Here is a 17,947-nt window from a genome sequence, read left to right on the forward strand (position 1 = left end):
AAAATGTCTTTTAGGTAAGGGCTTCAGTCAGAACATTTCATTCTCAATAAGTTATCAACAACAGTCAAATCAAGAAAACCACTTCAGCTAGATGGCTGCTTATTTAACTTTAAGCCCTTAACACCCCAAATGCTATATCTTTTCATAGACAGGCAGCTTTCCCCACCTTTGCTTATGCCCACATTTCATCTTACGTTATGGTATCGGGAAGGTGAGCATCACAGAATGCAGATAATTAGGACCAAGTGACTTTTGTTGAGGTAGTACTTGAATCTAGGCCCCATGTCCATCTGCAACCTTAATTCTTAACATATAGATATAAGTACATGGATCGGTTTCCCTCTCATTGTATATAAACAGGGTCAAGTATAAAGAAAATGTTTTGAAACCGATGCTATTAGCATCCCTGCAAATGTGCTTGACACAATGAATGCATGTGTGGCTTACGATAAGAGATGTAAGAGCCCCCATTAAACATATTTAATAAAAGGAAAGAAACATCCGTCTTCCATTAAAAGAGATTTTTAAAAAGTGAATGCGGACATCCGGCTTCTTACTCAGAAAGTAAGATTTGAGTGGAATTTCTATTTCCAGATGATTTCACTCTGTTGTGATGTTTGAATATTCTGCATTCATGATCTAGGGAATGAGCGATGCAGATGAATCCAGAGAGGCAAAACCATCTGTTGTCAGAGCCCCTGAGCTGAAAGGATGAGACCTCCAGTCCCATGGATAAGTGTTCCCTAGCTCTGAAATGTCGGGCCCTTTCATCTCACTCTCAGTCTTTGAAACTTGAGGTAGCGTCCCCCAAATTTCCTACTTATTTTTGCTTCATTCACCTCCCCAGCTGCTGAGTTCACTGTCTGCCATCAGACTCCAGACTGCCCATCTTGGATTCCACAGCCTCTGGGTCAACTTGAGTCAGAAGAAGAAGAAGAATCCAGTTTGAAATCTAAGCCCACGTGGACCAGCCTCTACCACTGTGAGTTACTGGAAAGATTAGCATGGTCAGCGAGCTCCTCTCTGAGGGGCTAAGGGGATGACAGTGGAGTCCAGAGTGTGGAGGGCTAGGACAAACAGATTGGCCCTCCCAGAACACTGAGCAGACCCTTTCTCTTCATTCACAGGTCAGGATCGCTCTTGGAGCAGATTGATCAGCATGAGCAGCAGGAACCCACCCAGGTTCCTGGACCTGGCCATCCAGAGCGTGTTGCAGAATGAGGCCTCAGCCATTGCCTCTCTGGAGTGGCTGCCCACAGAGCTCTTCCCTCCCCTGTTCGTGGCAGCTGTTGTCGGAGATTACAGAGAGACAGTGAAGGCCATGGTTGGGGTGTGGCCCTTCCTCAAGCTCCCTCTGGGGGCTCTGATGGAAGATTGTCAGTCTCCCCCTGACATCTTAAAGGCTGCCCTTGATGGCCTTGCTATACTGCTTTCCCAGAAGGTTAAGCACAGGAGATGCAAACTGAAAGTGCTGGATTTACAAATGAACACTCGGACCAACTTCTGGAAAGTGTGGGCTGGACGCCAGTCTACTGCCTCTGTAATGTCATCAGAGGATCCAGAGTCCACCCATCCCAAGACTCAGATCCTCAAAGAAAACAAATGTAGGTCAGTGGAGAAATATCCAGCCTTGGCTGGCATGACGGTGCTCACTGACCTTGCTTTCAGGCAGACATCCCAAATGAAATGCTCACCTTCCTCATCGAAAGGGTCAAGCAGACGAAGGACCTGCCACACCTGTGCTGCAGGAAGCTCGAGCTTGTTCGGAATGTTGCCCCGCTTCCCATTCTTGGGGAGATCCTCAATGTAGTGCAGCTAGACTCTGTCCAGGAGATGAGATTGCTTGGTAGCTGGGACCTGCAAAGCCTCAACTGGTTCGCTCCTTACCTGTCCCAGATGGTCCAGCTGCATACACTCCTCCTCTCTGAATGCACCCTGTATTGCATCGTCCCCGGGGAGAACGATGAGGACGAGGTGCAGAAGCTACTTCAACAATTCACCACTCAGCTCCTCAGTCTGCATCAGCTCCACACCCTCATGCTGCACTCTGTGAACTTCTTTGGTAACCACCTCCACCTGCTGCTCAGATGCTTGCAGGTGCCCTTGGAGACCCTGCACATACGCCGTTCCTTGCTTATGGACCAGGACTTGACATACCTGTCCTCATGTCCCTGCACCAGCCACCTGAAATCCCTTGACTTGAGTGGTGTACGCAGGCCTGGCTCCAATTACGAGTTCCTCCCTGCTCTGCTGAACAGAGTCTCTGCCACCCTGGTCCACCTGGATTTGGCGGACTGTGGCATCACGGACTCGGACTGCAATTACTTGCAGCCTGCTCTGGGTCACTGCTCTCAGCTCAGAACCTTGAAACTCTGCGGAAACCCGTTGTCCATGGCTGTCCTACAGACCCTGCTGTTTCACACGTTCCCAAGGTGCAACTTTGCCTTTCTAGAGCTTCCTGTCCCCCTCAATTGCTACATGGTCCCCCAGTTAACTCTGCCGTGGCATACCCTTGCAGAGGTGATGGAGCAGCTGAGGATGACCTTGCAGCTCCATGGACCCCAAAGAATACACCTTGCTTACAGGCACTGTCGCACCCTGTGCGATGCAATCTGCATCCGTATGGACAACTAGTGCCACAACCCTTTGCCATCTGTTCTCAATCCTGACTTCTACCTCGGGATCCCAATGTCGTATTTGGAAAGACTAGTGTTTCCTAAATTAGAGCGGTTTGGATTGAGTTCTTGAGCTTGAGGTCATGTTTGCCATGATGATGAAGGAGTTTGGAGGTATCTGTCAGAGGATGCATCTAACGTGATCAGCCTTCCTGAAGTCAAGCCTTAATTGCTTCACATCCATCTTCTGAAAGTGATGGAAAAGGAGATTCAGCAGCAGGTAGCAGATGTGCTCACCCACATCAAGAAACAAAGCCAGGAGCAAAATATATCCCTGTCACCCAAGGCCCCTTCCCTGGGCATATGCAGGACCTTGGCGACGTGGATGCCCAGGCACATGGAGTTATTCAGGACTGCAGGTGTCCCCGATGCTAAAAAGCGACATGACCTTCCACTGACTCCTTTCCCGGGAGAAATCAAGTGCCGAGAGCCCTGCCCCACATTTCTGTCTCCTACCACTTGCAATAGTAGAAAATAAACGCATGTTCCAAAGCCATGCACCCATGCTATTCATTTTTCCTGCCGCAAGAGGGCCGAACTTAAGAATTCCTTGTGATGCTCACATACCCTACAGGATCGCTGAAGACAAAGTGGGTGCATAAGCAAATGTGTTGGAGAAAACTGATGGTGCCCGACTATCAAAAGATATAGTATTTGGAGACGTAAAGGCTTGAAGATACACAGTCAGCCTTCTAGCTGAAAAGCAAACATGCCCACATGTAAGAAGGACACCAGCCTGTGTGATCATGAGGTGTCAATGCGATTATGTTACAGGCATTTAAGACCCAGGACAAAATCATACCAATTTCAGTAGGGGTGCAGCGGGTGGTGGGGAGGAAGCACAGAGTGGAAACCCCAAGCCCATCTGTAGACAATTGGAAATACCTTTACAGAAGGTGTGGCCGGGAGAAGTTAAGACACTCATGGTGCAGTATGAATGAAACATACAACTTTCCTCTAGTCCTTTAAGGCTTCTGCCCACTCCCCCTGACTATCAAGATCCCATTTCTACCTCAGAAATCCAGCCATATCAGAGGATGTACACTCATAAAGATCAGAGCTGGAAACACAGGGAATCCAGGATCTATAAAGACGTAGGACCAATAATGAGAGTAGGGATGCCAAGAGGGTAAGGTGTAAGTGTGGGGAGAAAAAGGGAATCGATCACTCGGATCGACTTGTAACTCCCTCCCAGGGGGAGAAACAACAGAAAAGTGGGTGAAGGGGGACAGCGGATGATGTAAGACATGAAAATAATAATTTATAACAAACAACGCGTTCAAAAAGGAGGGAGGGAAAAATAAGGAGCTGATATGAGCGGCTCAAGTAGAAATAAAATGTTTTGAAAATGATGTTGGCAACATATGCACAAATGTGCTTGACACAATGGATGGATGTGTGGATTGTGATTAGAGTCGCAAAATATTTAATGATCATGATAATAAAAACCTTGAGCATACCTACTGATGTCGGTGTGAGTTACTGTAGAATCACACCCCACCCGTAGCAACCCTCTTCACAACAGAACCGTAGCAACCCTCTTCACAACAGAACCAACACGGACCAGTCGTCTCCATCCTCACAATTGTCCCTATTCCTGAGCCCATTGATGCAGCCACCATGTCAATCTATCTCCATGAGGGCTTTCCTCTTTTTATCCACCCTCCACTCTGACAAGCAGGAAGCCCTTCTGCAGGGACTGGTTTTCCTGACAATATGTTCAAAGTACGTTCAGGAGAAGTCTTGCGCTCCATGCATCTAAGGATCACACTGGCCACACTTTTATGAAGGCACTTTGGTTTGTCATTTTAGCTGTCCATGGCACTTTTAATGATCTTCTCCAGCGCCAGAATTCTAGTGCACCGGTTTTACTATGGTCTTCCTTCTTCAGTGTCTAACTTCCATATGTGTAGAAGACCATGGAGAATACCATGGCTTGGTCAGGAATACCTTAATTCTCAAAGGACTATCTTTGCTGTTCTGCACCTCAAGAAGGTGTTGTGCAACAGATTTCCTTAGGATAAAATGTCTTTTGATATTTTGAATACTGTTTCCATACCATTGATTGTGGATCCAAGCAAGAAAAGAATCCTTGACAATTTAAAATTTTTCTCCATTGATCATGCTGTGACATACTGGTTCAGTTATGACAATTTTGGGTTTTTTGACATTGACTTTTAATCCCTAGGTTTTGTGATTTTAACTGCTGGAAAAAACATAGGACAAGATACATCTGATCCTCAGTGGTCTCTTATATCTTTTGGGGTGTATGCCCCCAAATGGCACTGCTGGGTTGTATGCTATTTCTATTGCCAGCTCTTTTAGGAATCACCAGATTCCTAAATGTGTTTGTACATATTTAAATGCCCACCAGCAATGGATAGTGTTCCACTATCTCTACCCCTTCAATCATTTGTTGTTCTTTATTTTTAAATTTTTATTTTTATTAATTGAGATACAGTTTTGGTTATTACATGGGATTTCATTATTGTCCATTATTTTATCAATAAATATATTTTCCCAGTGTGTGGATTCTTGTTTTAATCTTTTGAGGAAATATTTTAATGTACACATATTTTCTTTTAACAGGTTCCACTCATCTTTTGTGTTCTCCATGGTGTCTGCTCCCTTTCTTAGATCTGGTAGGCTGTATATTCCCTGATCGGGGCCCTTAGATATATCCCATGTTTTTCAAAGATGATCATGACCAGATCCAGTTCAAAGTCATAGAGTTTCATAGAATCCTTAAACATGGGGAGACCATGGTCATGAGGAAATTACCTACGAGTTCCCTGGCTCACAGTACATCTCCACTTGGACTTCATCATGTGATATCAACCTCACCACCAAGACCAGTGCATTATACCAGCCCAGTCCGTGAGCATGCTAGAACAGACATGCTGACACATCACCTCAACCCTTCTCCATGACTGTATGTGTTGACAAGGGATTCATTTAAGAACATAAAGGAACATGTGAAAGGCAGTGTAGGAGGAGGAGGCTAAACATTAGTCACCTGAAACAGAATCATCATGCTCAATCTCAGGTCTACATATAGTTTTGTTCTGTTGGATATACATCTGTCTATCTCAATCCCTATAGCACAAGCCAGAGCCACCACAATCAGGGTGCTTCCAACACCTAGGGAGCCTACACCACAGGGAGCAACTGCCCCTCGGGACTGACACAGCCTCCACTTACCCCACGAAGTGAGTCATCGTTTACAACTTCTGGTCTTGTGCTCAGTCAATCTCAAAAGCACAAATACTGTATGAGAACACTATTGTAGGAATAAACACCAACGCAAAGGTTGGCACCCACACTGTGGTTATGAGGTAATTTGATAAGAGTTGTGTAAGCTCCCAATAAAATGATTTTTAAAAACAAACGAATATTTGGGAAGATGTCAGTGGAAGAATGTAGCCTGTATCACATCACTACCTATTCATATTTGACACAATTTCCATTCTGACATTGCAAAACCTCGCCTGCCTGTATAGTTTTATTGATATAAATATCGCATATCATACACCTCCATAGTTTGGTTGCCTTTAAAAAGGGTTGCATATGCATCCTCACAATCCACTCTATGCCCCCCTCCTACTTTCATTACTTGCTCCCCTATTCCCTGCACCCTCTCCATCCTCTGTCACTGATAAACCTTTGCGTCAGATAGTACCTCAATGCTTCCACTCTTTCTGCTTGTCCACTGATTATAAACCGCACCGGTTTACTGGGGGTCTTGTTTTGATTTGTTTGTGGAAAACAAACAAAGAAAACACACAGTGTAAAACGAACAAACAAAGCAAAATGAAAACATTAACCGTCATCCCCTTGGGGTAAAGTGCAATTGTGTTGACAGGGGCAGTAATTGATCCATTGGCTTAGATAGCGAGGTAATATGGAGAAGAGTGTATGTGAGCCCAGTGCAGGTGTGAACCACAGTCTGTGCGTGGTTTCATTGCATGCATTGGATGCTGAAATGATCGAGCTCTGTTTTCATTGAGTCAGGGTTGCATTTCCTGTAACGTTCTTTACAAGGGTGGCACCTTGTCGATCAGATTCATACCTGTCAGAAGAATGCAAGGAGAGAGCTGAGTAGTAAATATATGGATGTTCTGGGGGCCCTTTGATTGGACACCCAAGAAGCCAGGGGTCCCACCCAAGTCCAAAGCCGGCCATTTCCACCGTGTGGGGTGGCCATTGTTTGCTAGCACTCCCATCAAGGAATCTCAGTCCTAAGTCAGAAGCCACAGCAATTTCTGACTGAGATGTTCCCCCTCCTTCAGTCAGGCTTCCACACCGAGTTCTTCTATTGTGAAGCCATGTTCCCTGTACGGTCAGCACCTGGGGTCATCATAGTTCTTAGTCCGTGGCATGGACCAATGAACTTTTCATAGAAACTCACTCAAATGTTTCTACTCAGGATCATAGAACTGGGTGTACTCCTCCTTTAATTCCCTATAATTACTGTTTAGCACACCTTCCCCCTATGAGGATGCTCCTCTCCATTGACCCACCAACAGAATGGTCAGTGCCTCCTCTGAAATGGACATGCCCCCTGCCCTGGTCTTAATCTGATTGCCCAGTAAGGTTCTCCTCTCAGTCCTGTGGAGAGCCTGCTGATTTTGTCCCAGCCTTGTCTCGATGCTGTACAGCATCAAGTGGATGGTCTTCACCCTGTTCCTCCTTCCCATAGGATGACCCTCGCTGAGGTGAGGCCTCTTTCCAGTTGGATGGTACGAAGTGCTTATAAGGACAGTGCTCTGTGCATTAGGGACCGTAGGCAGACTTTCTACCAGCGTGTTTTGGAATCGGCCTCTAAGATTTGTTTAATTGGTGTCTGTGCTTATACTAGTGGATTTCCACAATACCTATCCTTCTGTGATGGACTGACTTCACTCAGCCTAACGGGTTCCAGGTCCTCCCATGTCTCGCGGGGTTTCATCCTTTTACCCACTGTGTTTAGGAAAGCGCAGGATTCATTGTGTGGATGTGACACAGCTTCTTGTTCCTTCCTCTCTTTCGTTCTCTTTCCTTCCTTATTTTTTTAGCAATGAAGAGAAACTCTGCAGTTGTATTTATTTATTTATTTATTATTTTTAAACATTTTATTAGGGACTCATACAACTCTTATCACCATCCATCGTATTCATACATCAGTTGTATAAAGCACATCTGTACATTCTTTGCCTTAATCATTTTCAAAGCATTTGTTCTCCACTCAGGCCCTTTGCATCAAGCCCTCTTTTTTCCCCTCCCACCACGCTCTCCCCTCCCTCATGAGCCCTTGGTAGTTTATAAATTATTATTTTTTCATATCTTGCCATATCCGGCGTCTCCCTTCACCCCATTTTCTGTTGCCCATCCCTAAGGGAGGAGGTCACATGTGGATCCTTGTAATCAGTTCCCCCTTTCCAACCCACTCACCCTCTACCCTCCCAGTGCTCTTAAGGGATACTTCCGTTATTCCCTGATGTCATTTAGGGAGTCCTATTGCATAGTTGCATAGTGCCTTATCACACGTGGTGCTGTGAAGGAAGTTCTGGGCAGATAAGCACAGATCTATGGAATTATCCGACCAGGTCCTCCACAGGGAAGGACGAATTTATCTGCTTCAAACTACAGTAATGACCTCAGATATCAGAGATGGGTGGCCGCCTATGATGGAAGATGTGGCTGTTGCCAGTGCTTGTATCGATATACAAACCAGGAGATCACGGCTTGAACATATGTCTTCCTACGTTGCATGGGCTGAGTGCATTCCAGGGTGCATTCATCAGAGTGCACTTGGTTGCTGTACTCAGCATGAATGGGGTATAAAGTTTGGACTGTATCTTTCTGCACTCACGGTTCTTGCAGCAGCTGTCTGTCTTATCTTTTGTGCATATCCCATCTACTTTCGGTGGGGATTTCTCTATGTCTACTTGGACGGGACAGGATATTCTGTAGTTTGGTAGTGAGGTAAGTATATATATTTTAGAGCGCTAATGGTGTAATGACTTATATGTGGGCTGTTATCTAGAAGGCTGACAGTTCAAATCCACACCTTTCTCCACCAGAGAAATATGGGACTGAGTACTCTTACTAAGACACTGGGAGAGATGAGAGCTCTCAGCACAAAGAATCCAGGACAGATAAAACTTCAGAAGCAATCATGGGTGTTGCGATACTATGAGGGTAGAGTTGAGGTGTGGGCAGAAGTGGAGGGGATGGGCAACCGATCACAAGGATGGATGTAGAACCCCCGCCCCACCCCCGAGTGAAGCAAACTAAAAACAAATGGGTGAAGGGAGAGAGCAGACAGTGTAAGATATGTAAATAATTTATTATTTATCATTAACTCGGGAGGGTGGGAGAGTGGGGAAAGGAGGGGAGTAAAGATGAGTTGATAGCACGGGCTCAAGTCGGAAACGATGTTTTGAAAATGTTGGTGGTGACATTTGTACAAATGTGCTTGATACAATTGATGTATGGATTCTTATAAGAGGTGTAAGAGCTCTACCAATAAAGTTATAGTATATATATATATATATATGTTACCGTATATATACAATTAAATATATCTATGCCGTAGATCCCTTGGAGACTCACAGGGACAGTTCTACACTGCCAAATATAGTCTCTCTAAGACAACAATGTCTTTAAGGTAATGGAAGTGATGCCCAGGCGGATGACTGATAACGTTCTGTAACGTAAAATGACAATGATTTTTCTAAGCTGAATCATATATATATATATATATATATAATTTAGATGCATGAATGGTGAGTGAGTTTGCACTTAATTCTTGCCCCATTCTAAGAACAGTCAGCTTTTAGGACATCTTCCTGCTTGATTCTCCACTTCCTCAAGAGAAGAGATCTCTGAAGATACAAGTGCAATAGCATAGTATAACGTAGTAATTCCTGGGTGCCTGGACCTCAAAAGAACAATGTCTGGGTTCTTAAAGCTTTACGTCCGAAGAAGCAAGCTTCTAAATCAGTGCCCATTGACGTTCCACAACTTCCATTCAATCCATTGATTGTAAATAATATAACCCTGTGTTATATGATGGAATCGCATCACAGCTTCAGTTGTGCACACCTGCTTTGTAGAAGACTAGAGCTGACAGGGGAAGCACACAGCCCATTTGCGCTGATCATAGGTAAATTACACTCCCCATGAATGCCCTGTAATCACCATGGAGGGATGCTAACAGTCCTGCTATCTCTCAGAGAACAGTGTGAATTCATGATGGCCGACGTCGCTGTTGTTCTGTGTCACTGAGTCACCTCTGATGCAGAGGGACCCCATGCACGACAGAAGGGAAGACTGCACACTCCTGTTCCATCCTCACGACTGTAAGTTTCAGGCCCTTGTTGTAGCCACTCCATCAATCCATCACGTCAAGGGACTTCTTTAGTCTCCCTGTGCTTCTCCAGGGAATGATCCCTCCCCCAAACCTGTCCAAATTATGTCAATTGAAATCCCATCATCCAAGCCTGTAAGCAGCAATCTGGTCACATTTCTTTCAAGATAGATATGCTTGTCCTTTTGGCACACCTGCGCTGATTAGAAATCATCCACTAATTCCTCATTGTGATCCCAAACGATTTTTCATCCATGTAACCGTGCAATGACGAAGTGCTTTGGAATGCTCCTTCTTCTCATCGCTATCCCTAATTGGTGATGATGCACACCGTTTCTCTGTTGGAGGCAGCTGAACTCTATTGGGGCTGGACCTTTGCGGGGGGATTAGACCAGCTATCCCACATCAAGCTGGGTTCGAACTAAGGCGTGCAGATGAAAGGAAAAGAAAGAGTTATGTATAAAGCATGGGATAGGGAGGACTCCAATCCAATGGACTGAAGTCTCCAGTATATTGGAAGCTTGGTATATATATTCTTCTTACACAGGGACTTGGTTACAAAGCAAACATCAAAGCACTTAAACATTCCTAACCTCTTATCTATGCAAATGTAACTTAACTAGTCACAGTTTCTTAACCTTAGAATAATAAAAGCGCTAGGTTCAAAGACAATCACAGGGATATGCAAGATTCAAGAGAGCCTCAAAGAGATCCCAATTAACTGAGTTATCCCTCAATGCTTTTTAGCAGCAAAGTCACAAATAGTCAGTGTGCAACACTTTTGTCTGCAGAGACACAGAGGCTCAGGGGACTAAATAGTCACCCATTAGTAAACACCTTGGTCAGCTGGATGCTTTCTAAAGACCTTAACTTGCTCTTTTGGAGGATTTCTTCAAACAGGTGCAACAAGACTGTGTGCACTGGTGTGGTGGTGTTTTGCAGCTGCCACTGCTCTACCTGGACTCGTCTGGTTCTTATTTGGACCTGACGGTTCATGTGAGACGTCTCAGACTCTGGAAATATTTTGGACTCAACACATTTCCTGAGGGAGCAGGAGGTGAAATGTCAGGTCACCAAATGTGGAATGCTGACAAAGACTTTGATCCAAAGCCAACAGAGAGATAATGTGATCCCCTACAGAAGCGGTTCTCAACTTGTGGGGCGCGACCCCTGTGGGGGTCAAACAATCCTTTCACAGGGGTGGCCTCAGACCATCGGAAAACACGTAAATATTTCACAGTACATAATTACATATTGTTTGTGATTAATCACTCTGCTTCATTGTGTTCAATTTGTAACAATGAAAATACATCCCGACTATCAGATATTCACATTATGATGCAGAACAGTAGCGGATTACATTAAGTTAGTAACAATGAAAATAATTTGATGGTTGGTGTCACCACAACACGAGGAACTCTGTTAAAGGGTTATGGCATCAAGAAGGTTGAGAACCACTGACCTGCAGGCAGTCCCCTAAGTTTATCTTTCTACCAAGGGATAGTAGGAAAGAATGAATTTATGTTTGTTGAATCCTTACATAGTTCGCAATTATTCCTTGTATAATGGGAGAAAGATTTTGTGATACTTTAACCTGCATCATAAGCTACGGGAAATAAGTTTTCAGTTGTCAGCAAGAGTATGCATATTCTTTCTGTGTTCCTGGGAAGGGGTGTGGAGTGATAACAATAAGCCCGGGAGCCTATGATGCATACCATTGGTTCTCAACCTTCCAAATATCGCGATCATATAAAACAGTTCCTTCTACTGGGATGACGCCAAACCATAAAATAATGTTTCTTACTACATCATAATGGTAATTTTGTTACTGTATGAATCATAATGTAAACATCAGACACATAGAAATTTAATTTCACAAATGGAACATAATTAAAGGATAGCCATTAATCACAAAACAATACGTAATCATGCTATGTGAAATAATTATTTCTAATTACAAATAGATGACATTTGGTCTTGAAGCATGGTGTAGCATGGGTAACTGTCTTCACACCTGGCACTAGTATGTGGGCGTATGTGCATGTGGACAGACAACCCAGGGGACGAATAGAGGAGCGGTGTCTCTGTTGCTAAGACCTTCAGAAATATGTGTTTTCCAATAGTCTTAGGGAACCCCTGTGAAAGGATTGTTCAACCACTAAAGGGGTCGAGACTCATCGATTGAGAACCGGTCAAGTTCAGCCGGGAGGCAACTAGGGATCCGGCTTGATGTGTCCTGCAGGTTGGCAAGGAGGTGGAACAGATGCAATCTCGCTGAGTTTGGTGTATTTTATTTTTTATGAGACAACGTGGGATCCTGGAACGGATCTACAGGGTACTCCCACCAGGTGCTCCACAGAGAAGTACATGTTCCATGCTCCAGGCACTAATTACGCCCTCAGAAACCATGGAGGGGTGGTGCACATCATGGGATGCTCACTGTATCAATGGTTTATCTATTGGGGTCCAAACCAGAAGATCACGGTTTGAACATCAGCCTTTCTGTTTTGCAGGAGCTGCATGCATTCCAGGATGTGTTCATCCGAGTGCATTCAGTTGCTCTACTCAGCATAAACAGGGTATAGAGATATGGGGAGGCTTGTCATTCCCTATATTTTTCTGTCCTCATTGCCTTTGCACCTGAGTTTGGTTTGTGTTATTGTTTTGTGAAATAATGTGGCTTCCATGAATGGACCTGTTATAATGGAATCCTGTGTGAAGACATTCCTTAGTAGAAGGATCAGGGTGGGATAGTACTCCTTAGCATCTCCTCAATTTATGTCACGTGGATGTCGGGGGAGTTTCTTGAGGTGTCGATCCTGATCCTTCTAACTCCCAAGTGATTTTAGAGAAGTGAGCAGAGAGAAGCCTGATCTCCCTGCAGAAAGAAAGGAGATGGGAGGTCAGTAGCTCCATGTGGCAGCTGTGTCTGGCATATCCAAGCACTCATCCCTTCACAACCCCAAGGAAATAGAAAGGAAGCGAGTTTCTCTGAGGTGTGGCTAAACAGAACTTTCATCTCTCATGGGATTCAAGGACAGCACACCCTGCTGATGGAATACATAGCTGTCTGCAGCCAGGAAAGGGATGTGGATCAGGGTGTGACTCTGGATTGGCAATCTCTTCCCAGTGATCTACCTAGACCCAGGCAAAGACAGATGCTAAAATACAGTCAGATTTCAGGGTCAGTTCACACTCTCATATGCTATCAGTATACTGGGAACCAGTCCTACACCCAAAAGAAGACAGGGCATTCTCCTCAGGTAGATGCCCTGAATTTGGGCTTCACACACCATCATAAGACAATTACTTCTGGTTGGTGTTGCTTCTATCACTGTGAAATGATTAAGGATCCTCGTCAAAACCCTTAATCCCTTAAAATCCTACGTGCTGCAGTGAATTAATTGGGATCTCTCAGCGAACCATGGGTTTTTAATGAGAAACTGCTGAGGACCACGACTGTTCTGAGAAAGGAAAGGTAGAGGGAACTACGGACAGGATTCCGTTATAAGTGATTATTACAAAGGCTAATTGTGCTGGATGAAGCCTGATCTCTCAACACAAAGATGGGTCACTGTCCCCAACCTCACTCTTGGCCGTCAAGCCCATTCCAACCCAGCACAGCCATGGGGCAAAGAACTGCACTTCTAGTCTGGGAATTCTTGTATTTCCCCTCATATGTGATTGGTACTTTTCTCTGTAAAGAGATTATAATTCTGTTTCCTGGAACACATATTGATCTAATAAGAGGGAGAAATAAAATTCACAATCAAGAAGAAATGAAATCAAAATACAACACCACCACCACAAAAAGCACTCAATGATATACTGTGAGAAAAATATCAGTGACAACCACACACAAGTCTGAAGCCAGCATTTCCTCCCAAGCACCAACACACACACACACACACACACGGAGAGCCACACCCCACGCAAAAATGTTATACATGAAACAAGGAAGCTTAACACAATACACTTACACACCCTCACACAACATGTGCAAACATAAGGCAAAATTTCTGGAATATACATATCAATAACCTCACCCAAGGTCAATGGACTAATTCTAAAGTTAACAGAATGAGAGAAGCGGGTGGGTCAGAAAACAAAAGCTATCAAATGCTACCTCATGCTTCCTCTGACCTCATACACCCAGACCTGGAACTATTAAAACCAGAGGGCGCCCAAAGCATATGAAGCATAGAGCAACCAGAGGAAAGCCGGGATAGTACTATTGATAAGTGTTTAACTGAATAGCAGAAGAAAGGAGACCTAGACCAGGGAGCTTCTCCGGACCTGCGGTTCCCGCCTGGCGAACTTCTTAGGCCCTAGTTAAGTCTGAGACCCAAACACACAGTGCTCGCCAAGGGAGGTTCAGCGCAGAGATGTTGCAAACAGAAAAGGAAGACACCCCAGAGCACACAGGGAGAGTCTTCTCCTGCAGGTGATGCCCTAGATTTGGATTCCAGCTACCTAAACAGAGGGACCATTAACGTTGGTCGTTTTAAGAACCCTAATTGGTGATGTTTCTCCCATCAGAGCACTTGAGACGAGAATGCAGAGGGCTCTTTCCAAAAGTCAATCCTTGATGCAGGGACAGTGTGATCTAATAATCCCTACTGTGCTCTAGGGAGACGCAATTGAGGTCGCGTGTTTGGTAATGCACTGGGGTGCTTACCACCAAGTCACTGGTTCAAAGCTGTCAGCCAATCTGAGGGACTTGATGAGGCCTCTACTCCTGGAGAGATCGACAGTCATTAGGAAGCTAAAGAGGCACTTCAATTCTTTCCCATATTTAGCTGTAGGTTGGAAGAGGCACAGAATTCAAGTAATGTTGTACCTTGGGAAATAAATTACACGGATGGATATCCACATGGATAAAACCCTATGGCAAATGTGAGATTCTGGGCGCTAGAGGCTTTTCGGCAACCAATTGCTTAATCCACTCTCAGCAGCTAACCCACTCCTCAAAGTTTACTATGTTGTCTCAAAAACAGTGCGGAAGGTGTGATGGCTGGGAGTTTGTATTAACAAGGCCGCGACCAGATTCTCAGGGCCTGGTTCTTTACAATGGCATCATCCTTGTTGATGGGATTTCATAAAATGCCATCAATTCCAAGCTGAGACTTACTGTGAACAGCCAATGAGGGGGAAGGGAGCTACCTTGTGGGTGTGGCCTCATGATTTAAAAGGTCTCTCTGAGAGCCAGGTAGCTTTGTTCTGGACCTGGACCCTTCCTCTGACCTGAAGGTTTGGGGACTTAGGACAGAATCGTGTCATCCTTCCTGGTTCTCAGGACGTTGTGAGTCTCAACACACTTGAAGAATTTGGCTGCCATTGACCTGCCATCTTGGATTCATCTTCCACGGGATCCGCTTGATTACGGGTAAGAGTCCAAGAATGAAATGTGAGCCTTGTCAGCCTCTGGAACTGAGAGCTGAAGAAGGGAGTAAGAAGAAAATTCTCTAAGTGGTTCTGAGGAGTGAAGTGGTGAGGGAACTAGGGGTCGATAACGGGGTTCCTAGCTTTGCCCTCTGGAGGCCTATATGAAGTAAGTGCATTTGATATTGTGTTTTGAATATATGGGTGTGTTTCCTCTACTCCATATAAGAAGGGTAAACAGATTAAGGTGTCCTGCTCACCCTCAATCCCCTTCACACCTCAGAACTTATTCAGGGACTTGATGTGTCTTAATTTCTTGTCTTTGTGCAATGGTCCATTATGTTCTCATCTTGCTGGGTAGAGGTGCTCCGTAGCGTGGCAGCTATGTAAGGATGTCAGTTTGGGAGCTGGGCTCCAGTGTGGGCTTATTCCTCCATCAATCAAGAGTTGGAGGCTTCAAAACCACCAGACTCTGCAGTTCACACCGATGACAGTCTGCTCCCAGAAAGACATACAGCAGCGTTAACCAAAGCAGGTCATTCTGCCCACTGAGGTTAAATGGGAATGCGCATTCATTGCAAAAGAGATGCCTGTACTTTATATATGGGAGATACATGGAGCTTTCTGTTCCCATTCAGAATTACAGCATGGGAAACACGTAGGAGCAGTTTACTCTGTTCTATGTGGCTGCCATTCATGGACAGGGACAGTGACAGTAAGGTTTTGATACTTTATTTCAGCTTTACCACAAAAGGTTTCAATGACCAGCAAGTGTATGAGTAACTTTTCTGTTTTCCTAAGAAGACGGCTCACACGAGGGCCAAGAAAAGTACAAGCTTGTGATGTGTAACCTTGAGTGGACTAGAGAGCAGTTGTAACATGTTCTACAGTATAGCCATGAGGGGGTATAGCATGAAATGACACTGGATTCAGTTTATTTCCTTTATTACATTAAACTGTGGTATCTTTGATTGGATCTGCAAGATGGGATCCTTTAGGAAGCTGGTCCAGAGTGAAAGGATTCTGTGTAGGATAGCAATCCTTAATCCTTTCTTAATCTTTACCAGATTGATATAAGCAGAGGTTCCTGAGGTGTGAATTCAGAACCTTTCACCCAGCTAGCGATTGGAGAACAGTTGGCAGAGAGAAGCAGGATCTGTCTGCAGCAAGACAGGTGACTTGGATCTGGGTGCCTCTGTAGACCTGCAGCCCCTGCTTGGTGAAGCTCCTGAGCTCATTAAGGCTGATGTTCAGAGACGCAGTGATCCCTAGGCAAGTCAAGCCTAGACATTTTGCAAGAAGCCAAGGAACTGGGCCAGAACACACAGGGAGAGGAACCTATCCATGAGCTGAGGTCCAGGATTTGGATTGTATACAAATGAACAATAAGACAGCTCATCTTGGGGGTTTTAAGACCCCCAGTTGGTGACGCTACTCTCATAATCTCCCTTGAAATCTAAGAGAACGTGCTGGACTCTTCTCCAGAGAGCAATGCTGCATAGACACCCAGTGGGGTCCACGAATCCCTACTGTGTTCGAGAGGGATGCAATCTCGGTGGCATATTTTGTTGGGCTTTGGGTTGCTCACCGTCAGATCAGCAGCTCAAATCTGATCGGTGATGATGGATGAGTCCAGGCTCTCTTGCAATGATTGCCAGTCCTTAGGAACCCAAAGAGGCATTTCGCTTCCATAAGGTTTCTCAAAGTCAGAAGAGAGTCAGTGGGTGTAAGGTTTTGCTTTGGGAAATGAGCTACCCACATGAAAATGCAAAGGAAAAACTATACTGCACATATGAGAATATTGGTGATACAACCTTTTCTGGAAACAATTGCTAAATCCACTCTAATCTACTAACACACTTCTCAAAGATTTCCATGTTCCCCTACGCACAGTGTGCACAGAGATGGCTGAGGGCTTGTGTCAACAGGGCTGGGGCTGGATTCTCAGGGGTTGGTCAGTTCTGATGGCATCAGCCTGGTTGAGCAGATTTCAAAAAGCCAAAATTCCATGCTGAGCCCTACTGCGATCAACCCATGAGGGTGAAGATAGCGTCTTTGTGGGGGGTGGTCCTATGATTTAAAAGGACTCTCTGAAAGCTAATGATCTTTGTTCTCTCCTAAGCCAGTCTTCTGACCTGAAGGTTTGGGAACTTGAGACAGAATCTTGCCATCCCTCCTGCTTCTCTGGGAGTTGTCAGTCTCAACGTCTTTTGAAGAAGAAGCCTGTCATCTGAGTTGCCCAGCTTGGATTCGTCAGCCACTGTCTCTCAAGGGTAAGAGTCAGGAATGAAATCTGAGTCTTCTCAGTCCCTGCCACTGTGCGTGAAATATGTATCATTAACATGAAAGCCCTCTACTTGTAAATGGTTCTGAGGCGAACATGGGAGAATGATAAGATTGTCGGATGGCGGGGTCCACAGAGTGGCTCTCCTTGAGATCTGAGCAGACCTGTTTTCCCATCCACAGGTGAGGATTCCTCTTGGAGCAGACTGATCATCATGAGCAGCAGGAACCCACCCAGGCTCCAGGACATGGCCAT

Source organism: Tenrec ecaudatus, chromosome Y (genome assembly GCF_050624435.1).
Source record: "Tenrec ecaudatus isolate mTenEca1 chromosome Y, mTenEca1.hap1, whole genome shotgun sequence".
In the NCBI taxonomy this organism is placed as follows: Eukaryota; Metazoa; Chordata; class Mammalia; order Afrosoricida; family Tenrecidae; genus Tenrec; species Tenrec ecaudatus.